General features: G+C 36.4%; 1 pseudogene; it reads left to right on the top strand.

Annotated features, from left to right (window-relative positions):
- The first annotated feature begins 3350 nt into the window (after positions 1–3350).
- Positions 3351–4318, top strand: LOC111757661 (olfactory receptor 8B3-like; annotated as a pseudogene).
- The last annotated feature ends 15505 nt before the right edge of the window (positions 4319–19823 follow it).

Here is a 19823-nt window from a genome sequence, read left to right as displayed (position 1 = left end):
TCCCAAGAAAAGGGTGACACTCTCTTTGTTTCCTTGAAATAGAAAGCACTCTGAGATTTGATCGTTTGAAATTGAATCAGTGGATTCAGGTTGAAACAAACGGTCACAGAAACACATATTTAGCCTCTATTTCTCCCTGTTTGTCTATCTGGTTCTCTCTGTTCCTTCAAGGTCATGTTGATCAACTCATGTCCTGCTTGATTTAAGTCACCGGTTTTTAAAGATAAGAGTTTCTTTGACTGAGTTTCAAAATCTAGAAAACTGCCCAATGGAATGATCTCAAAACTGTCAAAATCTGTAATTGTTAGAGTTGTATCAAGTTGTCCATGAGCTTTCTTGAAAACATAACACATTACGATTATAGATGCTTTCACAAAGTTGTCAGAAATGTATTAGGACACAGTGAGTTAGTTATGACCAGTTATTAAAATAGCCATGATAATCATTCATAATTAGATGTAGTTTTTCCTGTTAAAGTGAAATAATTTTTAATTAGAGTTCTATTTATGGTACATTAGATTTCTCGGACTCTCATGTAGTTTAGTAACACACATTTGTACAAACAGAAGTCAAATATTTATTTTATTCATATTTTACATTTACAGGGGTGCTCTGGATATCCCCAAATTAGATCCAGATCAAAGGAGTTAATTTTTTATTTGATGTTATCAAGTTTGTTAAAAACACCAACAAATAAAACTGGTGGAAATATTCATATAAATTTCTTTATAGGGGTATATGATTGTTTCACTTCAGCACTGTTATAGGCAGTTTTCAAGAGAAGAGATTTAATAAAGGACACATAATTCGTAGGATTATTTTATAATATTCATCCAGAAAGTCAAATGCAGAAGATTTCAGGAGATCTGTTCACACACTAGACACATAAAGAATTCAGCCAAAGGCCTGGATCCCACAGAAATGTCCTGCATGAGTCCAGTTGAAGACATGGAGCCCACGACAATATCTCATGCAAGTCTATATCAAGTTTCTGCAATGGGAAGACACAAAGGCCGGTGCTGGAAGGTGGAAAGTCTATTTCAGCAGGCTGAAGGATCAATGGCAGCAGGCTGAGTGGTCTTCACTGGAGCCAGGAAGCGACACTTAGGAAAAGAACAAGAGTTCCCCAGAAGAGAACCTCAGACATCCTCAGGGACAGCGAGGTCCCAAGCTCCTCTGATGATGAGAACAGCTGTTTTTTTCAGGAAAACCAGCTCAACAAGCTTCTCCAGGAGAACCCACAGCACCATCTTCCCCTCTAGTTCTTGTAGGCTTTTGGCAACAATCCCCAGATGTGTCTTCAAAATCAAGAACCAGACAGACTCAGTTCAGCTGCCTGTTACAAACTGACAGTTAATAAATTACCTGTCAGCATAAGCAAATACAAGGGATAGAATGGCTAGTTACATAATGTGTAGATTTTTTAAAACCTGGTAAATTATTTTCAAAAGTGGTTACACTTTTTACATTATTCAGTGTATTTTGTTGCTGTTCTTCCAGAACCAGGCTCATTTTGTTACTACTGACTTTTACAATTGTATGTTCTTTACTATGCTGTATAATATAATGGAGTATATACAGTGCAGTATATTGAAGTAGGCATTTTTGTCAATTTGATTTATATTTTCTAATTGATTGATGACATGGGTCACTTTTCCTATGCATGTGTGTCATTTAGGTACTCTCATTGGAGAAACAACTTGCACTATTTGTCTGCTTTTTATAGTTTTTTTTTTCTTCTAGCTCAATTTAAGATTTTTTTATTTATCTCAAATATTAATTTTTAACCAACATGTGAATTACAGATATTTGCTTCTAGTTTTGGTTTTTCATCATCGTAATGATCTCAGATAACAGCAAAAACTAATTTTGAAATTTCAACTTCTAATAGAATTTTGTTACATTAATGAGATCTTTGATAGTCACCAAATGCATAGGAGATTTGCTTTCATTTTTCATCACTGTTTTATAGCTTCAAATTTTGTATTTTAAGCTGTGACATTTATAAAATTAATTTTCATATACAGTACATGTTATTGATCTAATTTATGATTATGATGATGATACATTTAGATATCTTTTCATTTTGAGAGAGTCTCAATAAGTTTCCCAGGTTATTCTTCAATGTGTGATCTTCCTGCCTCAGCCTCCTGAGTAGCTCGGACTAAATGCCTTGGACAATGTGCTCAGTTGAATTTGAATGTATCGTTATTGTAGCATCATTTAAAAGAATAATGTAGACTCAAGCTAAATGAACAAGAATGAATGAATGTGGAAGTAGCAGTGTTGGTGAGGAATAACATACAACCAACACTACAGGGCACTGATGTATGACTTTATGCTTCAGGGAGTGAGTTCATTGAGACCAAGGATAAAACAGGAAGTTTTCAACACTTAATTCTGAAAAAAGCAGTCTTCACTGTGGTCTGGTAGTAAACCCTTCCCATGAATCATTCTTGTTTATACAAAAAATATAGGACTTAATATTATCTAAGCTACTACGGAAGGCTAAACAAAATTGTTTTCATTAATGAAGCACTGCTTAGCTATAAGTTGAGCAAACTGTTGAAACATGAAACTCGAGTGAGTCTCAAGCACAACAGGCTCTGAGAAACAAAAAACAAAACACGCCAACCTAAGAAGTTACATGTCGTATGAATCTATTCAAATTCTAAAAATAATGGAACTACAGAAATAGGGATCAGCTTAGTGAAGATCAGAAAACAGAGATAAAAGGGAGGGGACTGGTAGAACTTCAGACAGGCAGGAGGAGGAGGTTCACTTATGATAGAGGAAAAAGTCTGCATCCTGAGTGCTGTGACGGTTGCTTGAACACCACATAGGATCGAGTTGTGTGCATTCTGCGTACATCCACATACAGAACTGGTAAGTGAAACAGGTACAATGAAAAAGTTCTGAGCGCAGTTACCATTGCTTACAAAAGTCACTTTTCTGATTATGCCCGTATCCTATAGCTGTGGAAGATGTCACTATAGGATGAAAAGGGCGAAGAGTCCAAGAAAATCTGTACCTTTTTTGAAGTTTTTTGAGTTCATAATCAGTTAAAAATTTAAAACCAAGTCCATTTCTTTGAGTATGTTATAGTCTTTGTTGTTGCTAGTTATATCTAAGCCAATTTATCTCTTTATTGTCTCATAAGGACAGATGGATATGTTTATCATATTTAGCTAATTACAGAGAATACATGGTAATTGAAATATCACTGGGGAGGAAGTGGTAATATTTGCAGATGCCATGAAAAAAAGACACTCTTTAAAGTTCTCCCAATTCCTTCATTATGAAGGAGAGTTTGGAGGCAGACAGCTAAATCCTCTGTTTAAAATTTCTTCCATATTCCCAGATTTTTGACAATGAGGAAGTTGTCAGAAAATGAGTCCCTGGTGACTGAATTTCTTCTTGCTGGACTAACAGATCACCCAGAACTCCAGACACCCACCTTTTACCTGTTTCTGCTGATCTACATTGTCACATTACTTGGCAGCTTAGGACTGATTGCTCTGATTGCTCTCAGTTCTCTCCTCCACACCTCCATGTACTATTTCCTTTTCAAACTCTCCATAGATCTCTGTTACTCTTCTGTTTTCACTCACAAAATGCTGATGAACTTTGTCTCAAAGAAGAATGGCATCTCCTATGCAGGGTGCATGACTCAGCTGTTTTTCTTTCTCTTCTTCGTCATCTCTGAGTGCTACATGTTGACTGCAATGGCCTATGATTGCTATGTGGCCATCTGTCACCCACTGCTGTATAAGGTCACCATGTCCTAGCGGGTCTGTTCTGGGCTATCTCTTGCTGCCTATGCAATGGGCCTTGCTGGAGCCTGTGCTCACACAGGCTGCATGCTTCACCTGACCTTCTGCAGGGCCAGTGTCATCAACCATTACTTGTGTGACATCCTGCCCCTCCTCCAACTCTCTTGCACCAGCACCTATGTCAATGAGGGAGTAGTGCTCATTGTGGTGGGTGTGAACATCACAGTCCCCAGTGTCACCATCCTAGTGTCTTATATGTTCATCATCACAAGCATTCTGCACATTAAGACTGCACAAGGAAGATGCAAAATTTTCAGTACCTGCAGCTCTCACATCATTGCTATTTCTCTGTTTTTTTGGGTCAGGAGCATTTATGTGTCTTAAACATTTTTCTCCTGATCTATGTACCAGAGAAAAATTTCTTCTGTATTCTACACTAATATAGTACCCATGCTCAATCCTCTGATTAACAGTTTCAGAAACAAAGATTTAAAATTTCTTTGAAGAATGTCCTGATTAAAATTCAAAGAAGAGACATATTCTGAGGAAAAGCATTAATAAAGTTGAAGAACATTAAAATTTGCTATTTTTCCTGAATAAAATTTGTTCATATTTATATGATGTCTACAGATAATAGTAATATAGTTTAGTGTATTTTTATTATCTCATTTCTTGTAACTATCTTCTCTCAACTTTTGATTGTGCATGTCTAGAACTTCTCACATTGTTTTTGAATAACAAAGGGAATGTTTAAGCAATATGTACAGTGTAGTTTTTCATTTGTCTGTTATATTTTTGTCTTCATGTATCATCTTAATTTAAAAACATAATATTTTTGTAGTTATAAAACTCTGAAATTTCAGCTTTCACACATATCTCACATAACACTGTCTTTATTATTACTGGTGTATGCAGTAGAACTGATGTAAAGCAAAATCATACCTCTCCAATCCTATGCATTTTTATGTCTTTTTTACCCATCTGTTCATAATTCTTTTTGTTCCCTTTGGCTAATGACAAAAGATTATCACATTTCCTTTTCTGAGAACCTCTAGTCTCTATTTATTATTGAAGACAATACCATAAAACTTATTTTTCACAAAGACACTAACAGAGAATAATTCTTAAGAAATCATATGCTTATTTCTACTATGGTGGCTCGTATTACAAAACTTGCATTCATTTATATTCAGGTTGTTGTCAAATATTTGTAAAAATTCCCATATTTCTTACTATATTTACATTTGTCACTAATGCAAAAACCATGTATGTTAGGTCAGTAAAACAATGTTACTCAATCTTTTACTGATTTGATGGGTTTTATGAAAAATAATTGAAAATAAATAATAACAATCTTATTCCTACAAATATTTTGAGAACATACATAGACTTTATACCATAAAAATCTCTAACGTACTTTAACATAAAGGCTGTTGCATTTAATTTCTATTTCTTTCAACCTATATATTCCATCTCTGTATTTAGAATTTTAGAAATACATATATGCAATTAAGACCTATTGAGTAGGACTGGCCTATTTAAATAACATCATTGCTAGTTTTTTGCTATTATACAAGAATTATCAATAAAAAGTATAAATGACAACATCAATAATCCATCAGAAAAGTGTGGGAGGTTAATTTGTGATTTGGAGGTCAACTATGGCAGAATAGAGGATAATTAGCTGCAAGGAGCACAGTTATCAAATCCCTGCAGCTGACACGCCTTTTGGGTGTACTATAATGTTTACTCTGGAGTGCCCCAGTCAGTGACTGAGCTTGCTGGGGGGACCTTACCAGCTGGGCCAGTTTCTGTCTAACACAGGTCTATTCTGATAGGGAATGTTTCCTTAGAGACTTCCCATTGTGATCAAGATGTTTTAAAACTGCACCGCAATCTGAGCTTTTCCTAATGATTCCACTTCCCTCTCTTCAGGTGTCAGACCTTCATCCTGGTCTGAGGTCTTCATCACCAGTTCCCACCCCCTCACAATGAATTCTGCAAAAGATGTGTCATAACAAACACTTTACAAGTCTAATCATTTCTTGGATTGTCCTAAAGTGATGCTAAATGAGGCAGAAGGGTTATAATAACTGCTTTTTAAACTAGGGCTGTGCAGCAGTAATGACCAATGTGATGCAGAGGAAGAGAAAAGACACCCCTGTCATGCCAAGACAGGCGCCCTTGCATCATTGCCCCAAAGACTGGTGATTGCTATGCTCATGGAGTATCCTGCCTTCCCTCATCCTTTGGATCCACACAGAAATCCTCCCGTCTCAAAGTTTAGCATAGGAAGAGAAGCAGAGAGGGATGGCAGAGTTAGAGGGAGTGGCTTGGTAGGCTCACCTGTAATGGGACAGAAGGATTGCACACAAGCAAATGCAGGGATTATCACTTAGGGACAGAAAGCAAGAAGATCCCTGTCGTGATTAACTGACATCTGAGTACATGTGAGGTCACATTACCCTCCAAACTCTGATAAAATTCAAAATAGAGGCAAAAAGCCTTCAGCTAGCCACAACTCAGAACTGCAACTGAAACCAAAGAAAATACAACCTGCAAATGAAAAGACAGCTTCAGTGACTCCACTCTACCATCCAGGAGAAAAACAAGGCAACAGATACCTGGGAGAACTTTTAACTCCCTCAAATCTGATCTCACAGGCACTGCGATAGGAAAAGTACCACAGCAAATGCTTAAAAAATCTGAAGAGATGAGAGAAGAAATAAACAAATGCATCCGAATCTAATTCCTAGATTCATTCAGATGAATGCTTAGCAAGCTCAGAGAGGACATAAATAAAGCAAGAATTACATAGTAAAGTGATCAAGGAACTCAAACAGGACACAAACAGAAAGGTGACTGAATTAATCTGATGCAAGGCAAGAATGATCATTTAAGAATTAGGGATTATGAAGAGAAATCAAGTAGAAATTCAGTGTATAAAGAATTCTCTTGCAAGTGTAGGCACCAGTAATGAGCACTGTGAGAAGATATGTAAGAAAGCAAGATTGGAATCGGAGACCATGGACTCAGTATTATTGACTGGAGCTAGCAAAACTGTCTTTCCACATGCTTCAGACTGTGTCTCCAGAGTAAATCAGAGAAGGAACTAGAAGGCTTACACAGTGTGGTAGACAGTGTGCCTATACTTGTGAGACACTGGGATTAATTCTCACTACTCTGAAGAAAAGAGGAAAATAACAGCATAAAGCATTAAAGAAGTGATTCCAATGCAGTAAAGAACTTATAACATTTATAAGAATTTAAAGGTTTACAACATATAAATAAATTGACACTTTAATATCTGTCCAAATTATAAAATGAGATTAGTGATAATGCATATTATGTATAATGCATAACTTTTATATATAAGTAAATCACCATGTATTTTATATATAGATATATCAAAATACATATACATATATACGGTCAACTTAAATTTAAGATATATGTTTTAATGAAACCTATAATATGTTTGCTTCATGCAAAAGTATGATTTTGACTAATATTCACACTCAGTATAATACATACGTATAATACATATAACATATGATGGACATGCATACGTAGTTTATCACTTCATGTTCAATTGGAAGGCAAGGCAATCCGATGGCTAGTGAATATTTCTGGAAAAACTAGATGTCTATATTTAAGAAACAATTTTGGATATTTGCCTCATCATATAAAATTAATTCAAGTAAAATATAGATCTAAACACAAGGCATATTGACACTGATAACCAAAAACACGAAACACATCTTTGTGATTTAGGGTGGGCAATATTTTCCCAGGGATGAAACTTAAAGCACAAGGGTCAAAGGAGAAAAGGATTAAATAATTTAGGCTCCATCAGTATTTAGAACTTTGTAGGTTAGAAGGGATTCATGAAAACACCACAGACAGACAGCTCAGTGGGACAGCATGTAGAATTCAAAAATGGGCCAAATGCATTGATTTCGGCAACAAATTAAAGCTACTGACCCAATTCTCAACCAAATGATTCAAACTGATTCATTATTGTACTTATCTAAGTTAACATCACACAGGGTACACACATATCAAAGCACCATATTCTATCCCCTAAATATGCAATAATTTTATGATTTATGTCCCTATAAAAACAAAATATTGAAAAGGATATGAAATAAAATAAAATGATCACATGAGAGCATAGTAACATACAAAATGTAGTTTTCATATTTAAAGGGAGTTCACTGGGTGCGAATCAAACAACATGGTTTGCATATGGGGCTGGAGACACCAGAAAGAATCCTATGTAGGGTGTGGAGAGTGAATTGGAGAGAAGAAGCAAGTGAGAGATCACATGGGAAAAATATAGAGAAGCCTGACACACTCACTGAATCAGGTACCGGTAAAATATGCCCTAGAGATTATGGGGGTAGAGCCACGAGTTTCTGTTGAAATTCCTAAAACTACCAAGAGAATAAATATATGTCTGAAATTGTTGTTCAGAGTAGTGCTTTTGTGCCAGTGCATGTGCCAAGCAGAACACTTGAGAGAACCATCTGTCAGGATGGAGAGTCAGCAGGGGAAGAAAGACGCTCGGGGAAAGGTTCACTTCTAATCAGCTTGGAAATGAAATGGAATTTATTTATACCAGGGATGCAGATGTTAAAATCTCTGCAAAGCAAATATGTCATCACCCTGCTTGGCCACTGTGAGGATGGGAACTCTATTCTTCCTGTGCTCCTTAAGCAACGTGAAATAAAATAATAACATTAAAATGACGGCGGTGCCTAAAGCAAACAAACGGCAGCACAGGCTGCAGTTGGCACTGCTGACGCCAGCAGCACCGCCTGCACCACAGGCCCCTGGGCCCACTGCTCGGGTGCTGCACCAACCCTGTGCCCCAAGTGTGTCCCAACACCTACTAATGGGTGTTCTTCAAGATAGTAAAAAAGGACTTGGATGCCTTTCCTTGGGTGAACCACAGTGCCAGGAGGCTTTGCAAGTGTGGCCACAGTGGGTTCATGGGGAGTTTGACTCCAGAGCACTTGTAGCCCTGTGGTAAGGGCCTTTTTATAATGATCACACTACCTCATATGACCTCGTGTGACCACATCTAGAAGAGTTCAGTCGTTCCCTATCTGCTTTTGATGAACATCAAATGGGGTTTTATAACTCAATTCCATTTCTTTCTTATTCATGATGCATATAAGAACTAGTCTCCTGAAGAAAGGATTCTGCTCAGTATACTTTTACACTCTTGTCTGAGGGTTTTAGATTTAGTAAGAGAAATGACCATCTCAGAAAACAGAAAACACTTAAAAAGCAATTCAGGCACTGAAGGATTGCACTGAAGGATTGAAGATCACATGGAAATTACCACTGTACTATTCTGACATTGGAGTTTTTGCTTGACCTTAGTGCTTCATTACCTTTTTCTTTGGAGCCATGGAATGCTTTCTCTATGTCACCAGGCACATTTGAGTGCGTGTTGCCTCTCCTGGCAATCTGAGTGCAGTTATTAAGAAAGAGCAAACTGCCCTTGACTTCAATCTGGCTTCAGCCTTCTCACCGCAATTGTTTTCTGGTAAAGATGTAAAGAGAGGAATAAATATAATTAATACTGTATTTGAAGGTAGTTACAAAAATGTTTACACAGGCTTCATCTGTTCTAATTCCTGAGTTTGGAAGGCTTAACTGATACACAGAATTTTAAAATTTTGGTTAACTATTCATTTGAAAAAATTTTGGTATGATGTCTCCATAGAAGCATAAAGCAGGTCCTGATCAAATCCATTGGCCTAACACTGCCCACCACCAAACCTTGAGAACCACAATTAATACTACATTTGTTGGTAATGATCAAGAGAGTCTGTAAATAGCGTTACTGTATGATCCATTTATCTCACTTCTGAATACATAGCCAAAGGAGAGAAAAAAAAATTTTAACTGGAAAGCTATGAATGAAGTATATGCTTGCTCTACAAATGAAAAATTTTCCTCACTTTAAAAATGACATTGAATACAAAAGGGGACCACAATATTCATGATCTCTTTTATATGGATTCAAAGAGACAAGCCTTGCTGTTTTCAGTGAGGTTTTAGTGAAGAATCTATGTGAATTAAAGGACCATGGTAGGATGTTTGGTGACATTTGAATAAACAGAAATATTTAGAATAGCGTTAGAGAATTTGTTGTGGCTGTGGCAATTCCCTGTGAAATTTCTAGATTCCATATGGGTTTTTTTTATCAATAATTGTGACTATCACACATTCACTAATGGTATACTTGATTGAAACGTGCCAAAGGCTTCCATTCATGTTGCATTATTGAACCTTGCAAACAGTTCCTTTCCTGTGTTCCCATGACCCACATTGGCAAGGACAGTTGACTCAGTGAGCAGAAATTGCCACTAGGAAGGTAGTTGATGTTCAAAGGCACAGTTGTTCTGGAATGCACTCTGCCTTCACCTAGTCATAAGTCTCAGAGTCCTGGAGATTATCACACAGTCTCTGGCTCAGTAGCTCTGGAATGGATTTTGCCTTTCTGACTGGTCCCCAGGTACTGCAATCCTGGTTGCCACATTATGAGAAGCAAAGCCTCTGACCCGTAGATACAGCACTGCAGGCAGTAGGAACCTAAGGAGTGCACAGTACCCACTATTCTACATACTGGGGAGTAGGGTTCCTGAGTCAATCAAGGACATGTTTGCCAATGTTTTATCTAGCACTGTGAAGTCCAAAAACCACTCCCATCAGCTTGGATTTGTTATGTCGTAAAGAGCCTGAGGAGAACCTTAATGACAGGGTTGGCCTAGCATGTGAAGCTTTGATGGACAGTACCACAAAATACTGTTTTGTTAAAAATGTTTCCCCACATGGTAATTAGATGTTTTGTAATCACAAGGCTGGAAATATTGAAATACAGTGAGGATGTAGAGAAACTGGGCTGCCCAAACATTACAAGCAGGGAATCTAAAACTGTGTAACCACATTGGGAAAAAAGTCTGTCACTTCCTCAAAAACTTAAAAAAAGAATTAGAATATGATCAAGCAATTCTGTCTCCCCCAAGAAAATTTAAAACATTTCCAAACCAAAAAAAAAAAAAAGTCTATTTCCAAAAAAGTCTGTTTTGTATAGAAATATTCATTTGTAATGGATAACATAATCCAGTGTTTCTTTACCAATTAATGCATAAGCAAAGATAGTATTTTCATACACTAAAATATTATTTAGTCTTAAAAAATGAAGTATGACTTCTAACACAATAGAAGCTTAAACATGTGCTACATGATACAAGGCAATCACAAAAAAAGTACATATTTTATTATCCCATTTGTGGTAAATTTCCACAACAGTCAAATCAGTACAAATGGGAAGATTAGTGCCCATCTGGACCTGTAAATTATTGGAGTTGAAATAAAAAATTGGCTGCAATTAAGTACAGAACTTCCTGGGGATTAGTAATAGTATTACAAAATTATTTAATGGTGATGGCTTAAAATTCTACAACCATAATAATTGTCATCCTACACTATAGTCTCAGGATAATGCATCAAGTAAGCTGATTTTCTTAAGCAAACAATGTAACCCAACTCATAAGTAAAAAAAACAAAGTTAGAGAAAAAACCTTGATCATCTCCATAGATAGAACAAAGTATATGGCAAAATTCACACCCTTCCATGACAAAGCAGTGAACAAAATAAGAATATAAGGAAGTTACATACATGTAATTAAAACAATCTCTTGCGGAAGAGCTGGGTCAAATAAAATTTCAAGTTTTACTGCTTTAAACGATCTCCATGCTGATTTCCACCATGATTTTACCAATTTACAATTTCATTAAGTATACTGAATAGTTCTCTTCTCTACAGTTTCTCCAACAATTGCTGTTATTTCATTTCTTGATTGCAGCCATTCTTTCTGGAGAAAGGTGAAATCTGAGTATTGTTTTAGTTTGTATTTTAATAGCCAGAGATGTTGAACACTGTTCATGAATTTATTGGCTATTTCTACTTCTTATTCTTAGAAGTGCCTATTATTTCAGTTGTCCATTTTTATTAGGTCTCTTATATGAAGAATCTAAGTTTTATGTTCTTACAAATCCTACACATTAGTTTTCTGTCAGAATAATAGCAGGAAAATTTTTTCCAGTTTTGTAAGATATCTCTTCACTCTGTTGGCTTTTTATGTTGCTGAGCAGAAATTTTTCAATTTGATATTATCCATTTCTTAATTCCAGCTTTTATTGCCTGTTCAATTAGAGTTCTCTTTGGAAAATCCCTGACAAACATGCCTTCAACAGTTTTACCTGTTTTACTTTCCAACATATATTTTTCATTTTTACATTTAGCTTTTTTACCCATTTTGATTTTATTTCAGTACATAGTAAGACATGTAGGTCTACATTTAATCTTCTGCATATGAATAACCAGTTTCCCCTCACTATTTGTGCTAAAGAGCTATCTTTCCTCCATATATGTTTTTGGCATCTTTATCAATGATCAGGTGGCTGAGTAGTTTCTGCATCCTTTAGTGTGTACCACTGATACACACTGGGTTTTTTGGGAGAGGGATCAATTGCTTGCTTTTGTTTATTGTTTCTTTCATTTCTTTTGTTGCTTTCTTTTTTCTTTTTTTTTTCCCTGCCAATACCACATTGCGTTATCACTAGAACCTTGTAGTATGACTTGAACTCAGGAATTGTGATCATAGATCTTGTTCCCCAAGATCATTTTGCTGTTTTTGTTTCATATGAATTATGGATGTTTGGACAGTTTCTTTGGTTCTCTAAGCACTGATATTTGTACTCTGAAGTGAACTGCATTAAATCTGTAGATAAATTACACAAGGATGGCAATTTAGTCAATATTGATTCTGCTGATCCAGCAACAGGGACTAACATTGCATTTCCTAATGTCTTCTTTGACCTCATTTTTGAAGGTACTAGAGGTTTTTGAATGGTAGTCTTTCACTTCTTTGGTCACACTAATTTTTAAGTATTTTAATGATTGTTATACAAAGCATTTTATTCTTATTTTTAGTGAGTTAATCTTTTACTGAATATTGTTACATTTTTAGTGAGTTATTATTTGTGTACAGGAATTCTAATGACTTTTCTGATTTGATTTTGTAACATGTTTTACTACTCAATTTGGTTATGAATTCTAGGAGTATTTTGGTAAATACTTTGGGTTTTCTAAGTATCATTCCACGTCATCTGTGAATAATAATTTGACATCTTTCTTATATATACTACTCTTATTTCTTTCTCCTTCAGGATTTCCCTGGATAACACTTGAAGAATTACGTTGGAAGAATGATTATAATATGCATGGTTCTCCTCCTCATATTAGCAGAAAAGCTTTCAGTTGCCCGTATTTGATATGATGTTGACTATTGTTGTTTGTGAAAACAAGAGAGAGGGATTTATTAGGTAGGCTTATATGATCAGAGGCAGGATAATACACAATGGGAATTTGAACACTGAAGGGTTTCCCATAGAACTAGGGATAAATTCTATATATAGGATGGTAATGGCCTCTTCTATATCCTGACCCATCTGGATTACTCCATATGATTTTTGTGCTTATATTTGAAAGAGTTGCTGGCCCAGACCGGACACTTTAACCAGGAAAAAGCCGCAGCTGCTGCCTCCCCCGCCCCTATAGACTTGCCTATAACCCTATACCCCCATCCCTGTAACTCTGGCGCCAAAAGTGTGCCAATGAAATACCTGTACATCTCTAATGGCCTTAGGGCACTGCCCTAAGCTTAGGCTATTTATATTCCCCCACGCCACGTGTCCGAGAGAGAGATCGCCAGACTCCAGCTCTCCCCGTGTTCCCGGAATAACCACGGCCCCGGGTGCAGTGGAGATGCTGTGCCCCGGCTGGCGGGGGGGGGGGGTGGGTGGGGGGGGTGGGGGGGTCTCTCCCCGCATTCCTGAAATAAAGCCATCGCCGCCCACTGCTTTCACGGCCGTCAACTCCACTTCTTCCTCTCCCTCTTCCCATCCTCTTCCCTCTTCTTCTCAGACCTAACAATATTCTCACAGTTGGGATTTTACACTAGGGAAATATTCTTCTATGCAGGTCTTTATTTTCAGTCTTTATTTATGGATTATTTTATCTCTTACTTAAATCGGAGCTCCAATAAAAGGTTTGTGACCTCGATACTGAGAAATTCACCATAAATACCAATTTAAAGATGTGTAAATTACACAGAATTCTATTTTAAAATGGACATATAAAAACCACTGTGAATATCTATGAATATAATACACCAGAGTCTTCTCTTTGTCCCATCATATATGTGACTATATACATATTTTTTTCTCCACCTTGATTCAGCTAAAATTAGCATCTGACATCTCTGCATTATAGTTTCCCCCCCTAAACAGGACCTCATTATCCATGCATCCAGCAAACAAAGAGGCAAAGACTATGTGCAAAGGGCACACCAAGACCTGAAATGTAACCTTTGTCTAGAACAGTCCCTTGCTGCATCACTGGGTGAAAGATGGAGACTGTGTGTTCAACAGGAGGAATTGCATAGCAACAACCCCTGCCTCAGCGAGATGCTCGTATGGGTGCTTCTCAAATGTGGCTGAGGTGAGATTCAGTTAGAGGCTGAATGCAAGAATTAACTGTTGATCATTGGACTGAAGAAAAGAATAATGACTCCTTTCTGTTTCCACTTATTATATGAGCCATTAAAACAATGAATGTATTCACACATCCTGAATTAGGCAATAGAGCTATGAAATGAGATCTCTGAAGGATACCTTCTTAAAGTTTTACTTATGTGAATATTTAGATCTTACTTATGCTTGTAGGCACTGTCTCTTCACATAAGTCATTGTTCACATCACACAGGTTTAAAAAAAACTAAAGTTTTCACAATAAAGAAAAGTTAAATTTAGAACCAAAATGCCTAGTCACAGTGTCTACCCAGCCACTTCCAAATTGTGAATTGGAGCAGACCAAAAACATCTGTGAGCATCAGACCCATCCTCTGTGAGAGGAGAATGAAGATTCCCTCCACTGCTGCCCTTCTAGTTCTTACTGAGAAGCACGGAGACTGTTGGAGGGGGCACTGCATTAAGCACTCCTCCTCCAGGCAGTTGTGACCCTGTGCAGGTCTGTGCCTTGATGTCTGGGGTAGATTTTCCTCTTTGTACCTGAGAGAGACCTTGAACCTTGCAGGTGATTCCACCAGCCTCCCACAGCCTGAAGAAGATAGAATTTATGTCTCAGAAATAAAACTTCCCAACACTGTGATTTTAATGTGGGAAGATAACTATTTGGTAAAACATGGACCCAATAATAAACTACTTCATCTGACGCTTAACTGAACTAACCAAGAAATGTACCACCTGAGCTAGAATATAGAAAGATTCGACATCAGCTCTTGCAATGAAATTTTAGGAGTCAGACAAGACATTTTCATTATTCTTTCAGGGAGTATGCAATTCACAAACCTTTAAACATTATACATTAAGGTGCTGTCTTAGTTATTTTTATTTCAGCTGTTGTCAAAATACCTGATGCCCAAAATTAAGGAAGAAGGAATCACTTCATTTTCAGTAGTTAGAGGTTTCAGTCCATAATCAGTTCACTCCAAGCAGGCTGGAAGATGGCAGAGAGGCAACAGTTCATGGTGGCAGAAGGCAGAAAAGAGCATAAAGGGAAAAGCCAGGCTCTTTCCCTCCCATAAATTATGTTGTATGCTGGCGAGGGCTCTAGGGTGGTACATCAATCACACCACCAAGCCAGCAATAGACAATGAACCAGTCACAAACTCTAGACTTAGCTGTCTCTGAAAAACCTTACTCCCTTGTCCTCATGAGTCTTTGAGGGGACGTCCAGACACAAACAATAACAGCTTCTGCTGAGCAAAAGCTATCAATGAAATTGTTTCTTTGCCACCCTTAACTTGTAATGTTTTCATGTCTTTTTGAACATTATTTGTCTCCACAAAAACTGTTAAAGACTTTTGGTTCTGGAAATGGAAACATTTTAGTTTTATTTTGAGGCTTGTCAAATGAATGTTAAGTGATCAGTATGTTCTATTCTTTGGACTACTTCAACTAGTGATACAACACATGACAAAATGAATGAATCTCAAGATGTCTACAGAGCATCATAAATAACAAAGAACGTCTTTAATTATTTAGAAGGATTTCTCATTCAATAAGAAAACTGTTTTTCAAGAAGAAACAATAGGTTAAAAATGTCAAAAGCAACCTAGATCAACTCTTTTAAATAAGTAGAACTTTTTTGATTGAAAATCAAGTAAATTGATACTGGGGTGAGAGGATGCAACATGAGTGTTCAAATCAGATTGTAAGTCAATGATTTAAAAAGGCTCAACAGCCACAAATATAACCAGCCATCCTGGCAAGAGTGAGGTCATGAGTTCGATATTTGGTACCCACCCAAATAGATATATAAATTTAACATCTATATATCTACATATCTATATATCTGTATATCTGTATCTATACCTGTATATATTTGTGGCTGTGGATATAGCTCAGTGGCTCAGCAGCTCAGCACCTGCCTGAGAAGTGAGAGGTTTTTATCATTAATTAATGAATAGAACATCTGAAAATAAATGGATGAGACTTGTGATGAATTTGACAATAGGTAAATATGAAGTTAAGATTGGAAAATAGTACACACTATAGTTATTTTAGAAAACACTGAAATTATCCATTAGTTTAGAAGTAAGCTTAAGAAATTTTATTTTTACAATCATCAATTTAACCTGTTGTCTCAAAAGAAATATAATATGTTGTATGTTAGAAATGAAGTTATTATTTGACTTATTCAAATTAGCATTGCTATCCTAATTGTCACATGACATTTTAATGTCTAAAAGTTAATATGAGAATAGCATGAGAAAGGGATAAAATTGGAATTAGTTAATTCTTCTTATAAATGTCCACATTCTTGTTTCATATTTTTTGTTTTAAAACAAAGCAAATAGAAAGAAGAGATACATAATTGTTAAAAAGTAGTAGGATATTAACACTAGTTAACATATTAAACATTATCTAGGAAGTAGTTTTTTAGGTTACAAGATTTAGGTATGAAAAATGATCAAACAAACGATGAAAGCACAAATTATATTAAAAATGTTAAATATATGACTGATTTAACTGTTTTTAATACCACATAACTTAAACTGCCTCCTACACTGCCAAACCTGTGACCCTCATCATTTTTGTAAGATTCCTCAATTTGGAGAAAATGGTCATAACTACTGTAGAAACTTTAATTTTCCATCTTTTTTCTTTTCAAATCCCCACCTTCTGTTTCAGTTATCACACTCAATTTCTCCCCTGAGCTTGCCATTCTTTCTCTTCCCCATTTCCCACAGAATTGGTCATGTGTTTTTCACATCCATTCATCCACATTTATTAATGCACAGCTGTTGTAGATTACAGGATTCACCAAAGTTTTCTCATAGGGAAGTGTATACAGTAATCAGCAGGACAAATAAAGATTCACACAGAAATATCGCTTTTACATCCTGAATTACTATCCCTTCACAGAAGCTCTTCTTAAGAAGCTGTGTGTCTTTTGGGGGCTTTTATTAAGGGTATGTTGCTGGGATCCTTTTTCATACTCATTCTTAAATTTAAAATACCAGAATTTATGTCAAATTCTTGTATCAGGTTTTATAACACACTGAGGTCTCTGCTTGAGCAATTGTCTGATTCTCTTCTCGAAAGACTTTTGCTTTCCCAGCAAATGTCTCTTCACGCTCCTCAACCTACTTTTGCTTCCCCAGTAAATGAAAACAAAATTGTTTTCTGTAACAACAACAAGAATATACCTTGATATAAATTTATGTAACATTTTGAAACAAGGCACAGCCAACCGTGAAAACAGAAATATTTTTTCATGTTTAATAAAATACAACTTATAAATAAGGAAAGTACATCAAAGCCTCAGGAGACTTAAAATAAGCAGGAGACTTGATTGTTCTATGCCTTTCATTAAAAATCAGCGAGTCTTTGAGTAAATCATTAAGCTCCCTGAACTTCAGTATATGATCAGTGCAGTGCAAAGTAAGGGTCCCTACTAAAAGGTAGTTTGTTGAAGAAAGTATACATGAATATTATGAAGAAAGAAGACAAATGCATAGGATTTTCAACTGCCGAATGCGCTGGTCTGATTGTTCCTCAGAACCAATATGTGTGCAGCACTGGCATGTGAAGGAGGAGACGTTTCCTGTTTCATTTTTGTTTTTTTTTTTTTTGTTGTTTGTTTGTTTTGTTTTAAAGGGAAAAAAAGAAAAAAAATCAAACAACAAATAACAAGAATAACAATAACAAAAAATGAAAAATAGGATTTCAAAGCAAGATTATAGGAATTTAACCATAGTTATATAATAATTTTAATTTTTTTTTTTTTTTTTTTTTTTTTTACAGTCTAGACAAGTGATTCCGGTTCACAGGTCATTCTACTGAGTAGAATCTAGATGGAAATTAGGAGGAGGTTTTGATTTAAATATTTCAAGAGTCATTCTGACATGCATGCGGGCTATGAATTATTGATTCAGAAAAACTTTACCTCTTTACAACTGAAAAACAATTCTCACAAGTTTCAAAAATAGATAAACACCAAGAAGACTCCAGCTCAACCTATTTTACAAGATCTCAGCCTGTGAATCAGTAAGGGACAGGACACAGAAGTAGTGCAAACCCAGGTCAATACTCAGAGCAGATTGAGTCCCAAGAAAGTCAGAGAAAATTTCCCAATTCCCTTTGAAGTAGATAATGCTATGTTTTTCATCCTCAGGATGCTGCTGCTGCTCCAAATATGTTCTACAACTTTTATTAATTCAAACAATTAGCACATCTTTCATTAGTTTCAAAATCCAAGCAAGATAGGTCTTCTTTATATATATAATACATTTCTTGAAATGGATTTCTTCGCATTTTCTTCTAATGAAGCAAACAGGATCAGATTGCAATATAACTGTAACATTTATTAAGCATTTTCTTTGCCAGAGACTTGATATCATGCTATGGGTAAGAGAAATAAGCACAGCAGAGAAGCACATTCTACCCAGAGACTAGTGCGGGACACATTTGAGGAAGGAATGCTAATGCACTGGGAGCTGTGTCTAATGTGTAAGTGTGGAATGCCACAGGAACATACCCCGGAGTCTTCTGAATCTGCCTTTCAGTGTTGAAAGGCTTCCCAGAGGCTGTTAACTTCATACCTGCAGGATGGACAGGTCAAGCAGGCCAAACAAGCAGAGATGATGGCGTGGCCAGCTAAGGGGTTGCGGTGGACACAATGTCGCAGCTGAATCTGAGTTTGCTCATACAAGGCAGGTTCACAGGAGGCAAAATCACTGCATCAGGTCACACTGGAAGGAACACACGGAGAGAGAAAGTTTTAGGGGTTCCCTATAATCAGGGCACTGGGTGCTGGGAAAAGGTGTAAGTGGTAATAAATAAGAAGAGTAATGAAGGGAGACCCCATCTGAGGACTTAGCAATTAGGTAAGTGATCCTGCTTTCACTGTGATGGTGACCTTGGAAAAAGATGGAATTTCCTGCTATAATAAAGGTTAATTTCACACGTTAAATCCAGGTGCCTATGAAGCATTTAACTGTAGATATAAGCAATGAAATACACAGGTCCAAAGTCCAAATGTGAACTCTGGATCTATCTGAGAAGGAATTCCTTACATAATCAGTATATATTAGTCTACAATAAAATAGTTAATCTATTTTTAAATGTATGGAAATTATCTCTAAAATGTAAGTAGAAAAAATGGGAAGAGTTCAGGAGGAAAGTAAGAAAGGAAAGAATGAGGTAATAAATTTTGCAATTATAAGGCCTTTGAGCTACACACTGTAATTTGTGCTGAATTAGTTCATTATAAATCCTATGAAATAATGAGATGTCTTTGTTTTTCAAGGGTTTCAGTCCATGCTTTCTGACCCCAGTGCTCTTTCAGTGACTCCTCTTTTCTTTCTATATGAGAAAATTCCATGTGAGAGGAAGGACTGTTTAAGAACCTGTATTCCTGCATAATAAATAATACTGCTT

Source organism: Cavia porcellus, unplaced genomic scaffold (assembly GCF_034190915.1).
Source record: "Cavia porcellus strain 051 isolate PalLab524CR breed Dunkin Hartley unplaced genomic scaffold, mCavPor4.1 scaffold_9, whole genome shotgun sequence".
Classification (NCBI taxonomy): Eukaryota; Metazoa; Chordata; class Mammalia; order Rodentia; family Caviidae; genus Cavia; species Cavia porcellus.
Note: the sequence above shows the minus strand (reverse complement) of the source record. Positions and strands in the feature narration are given on the sequence as shown.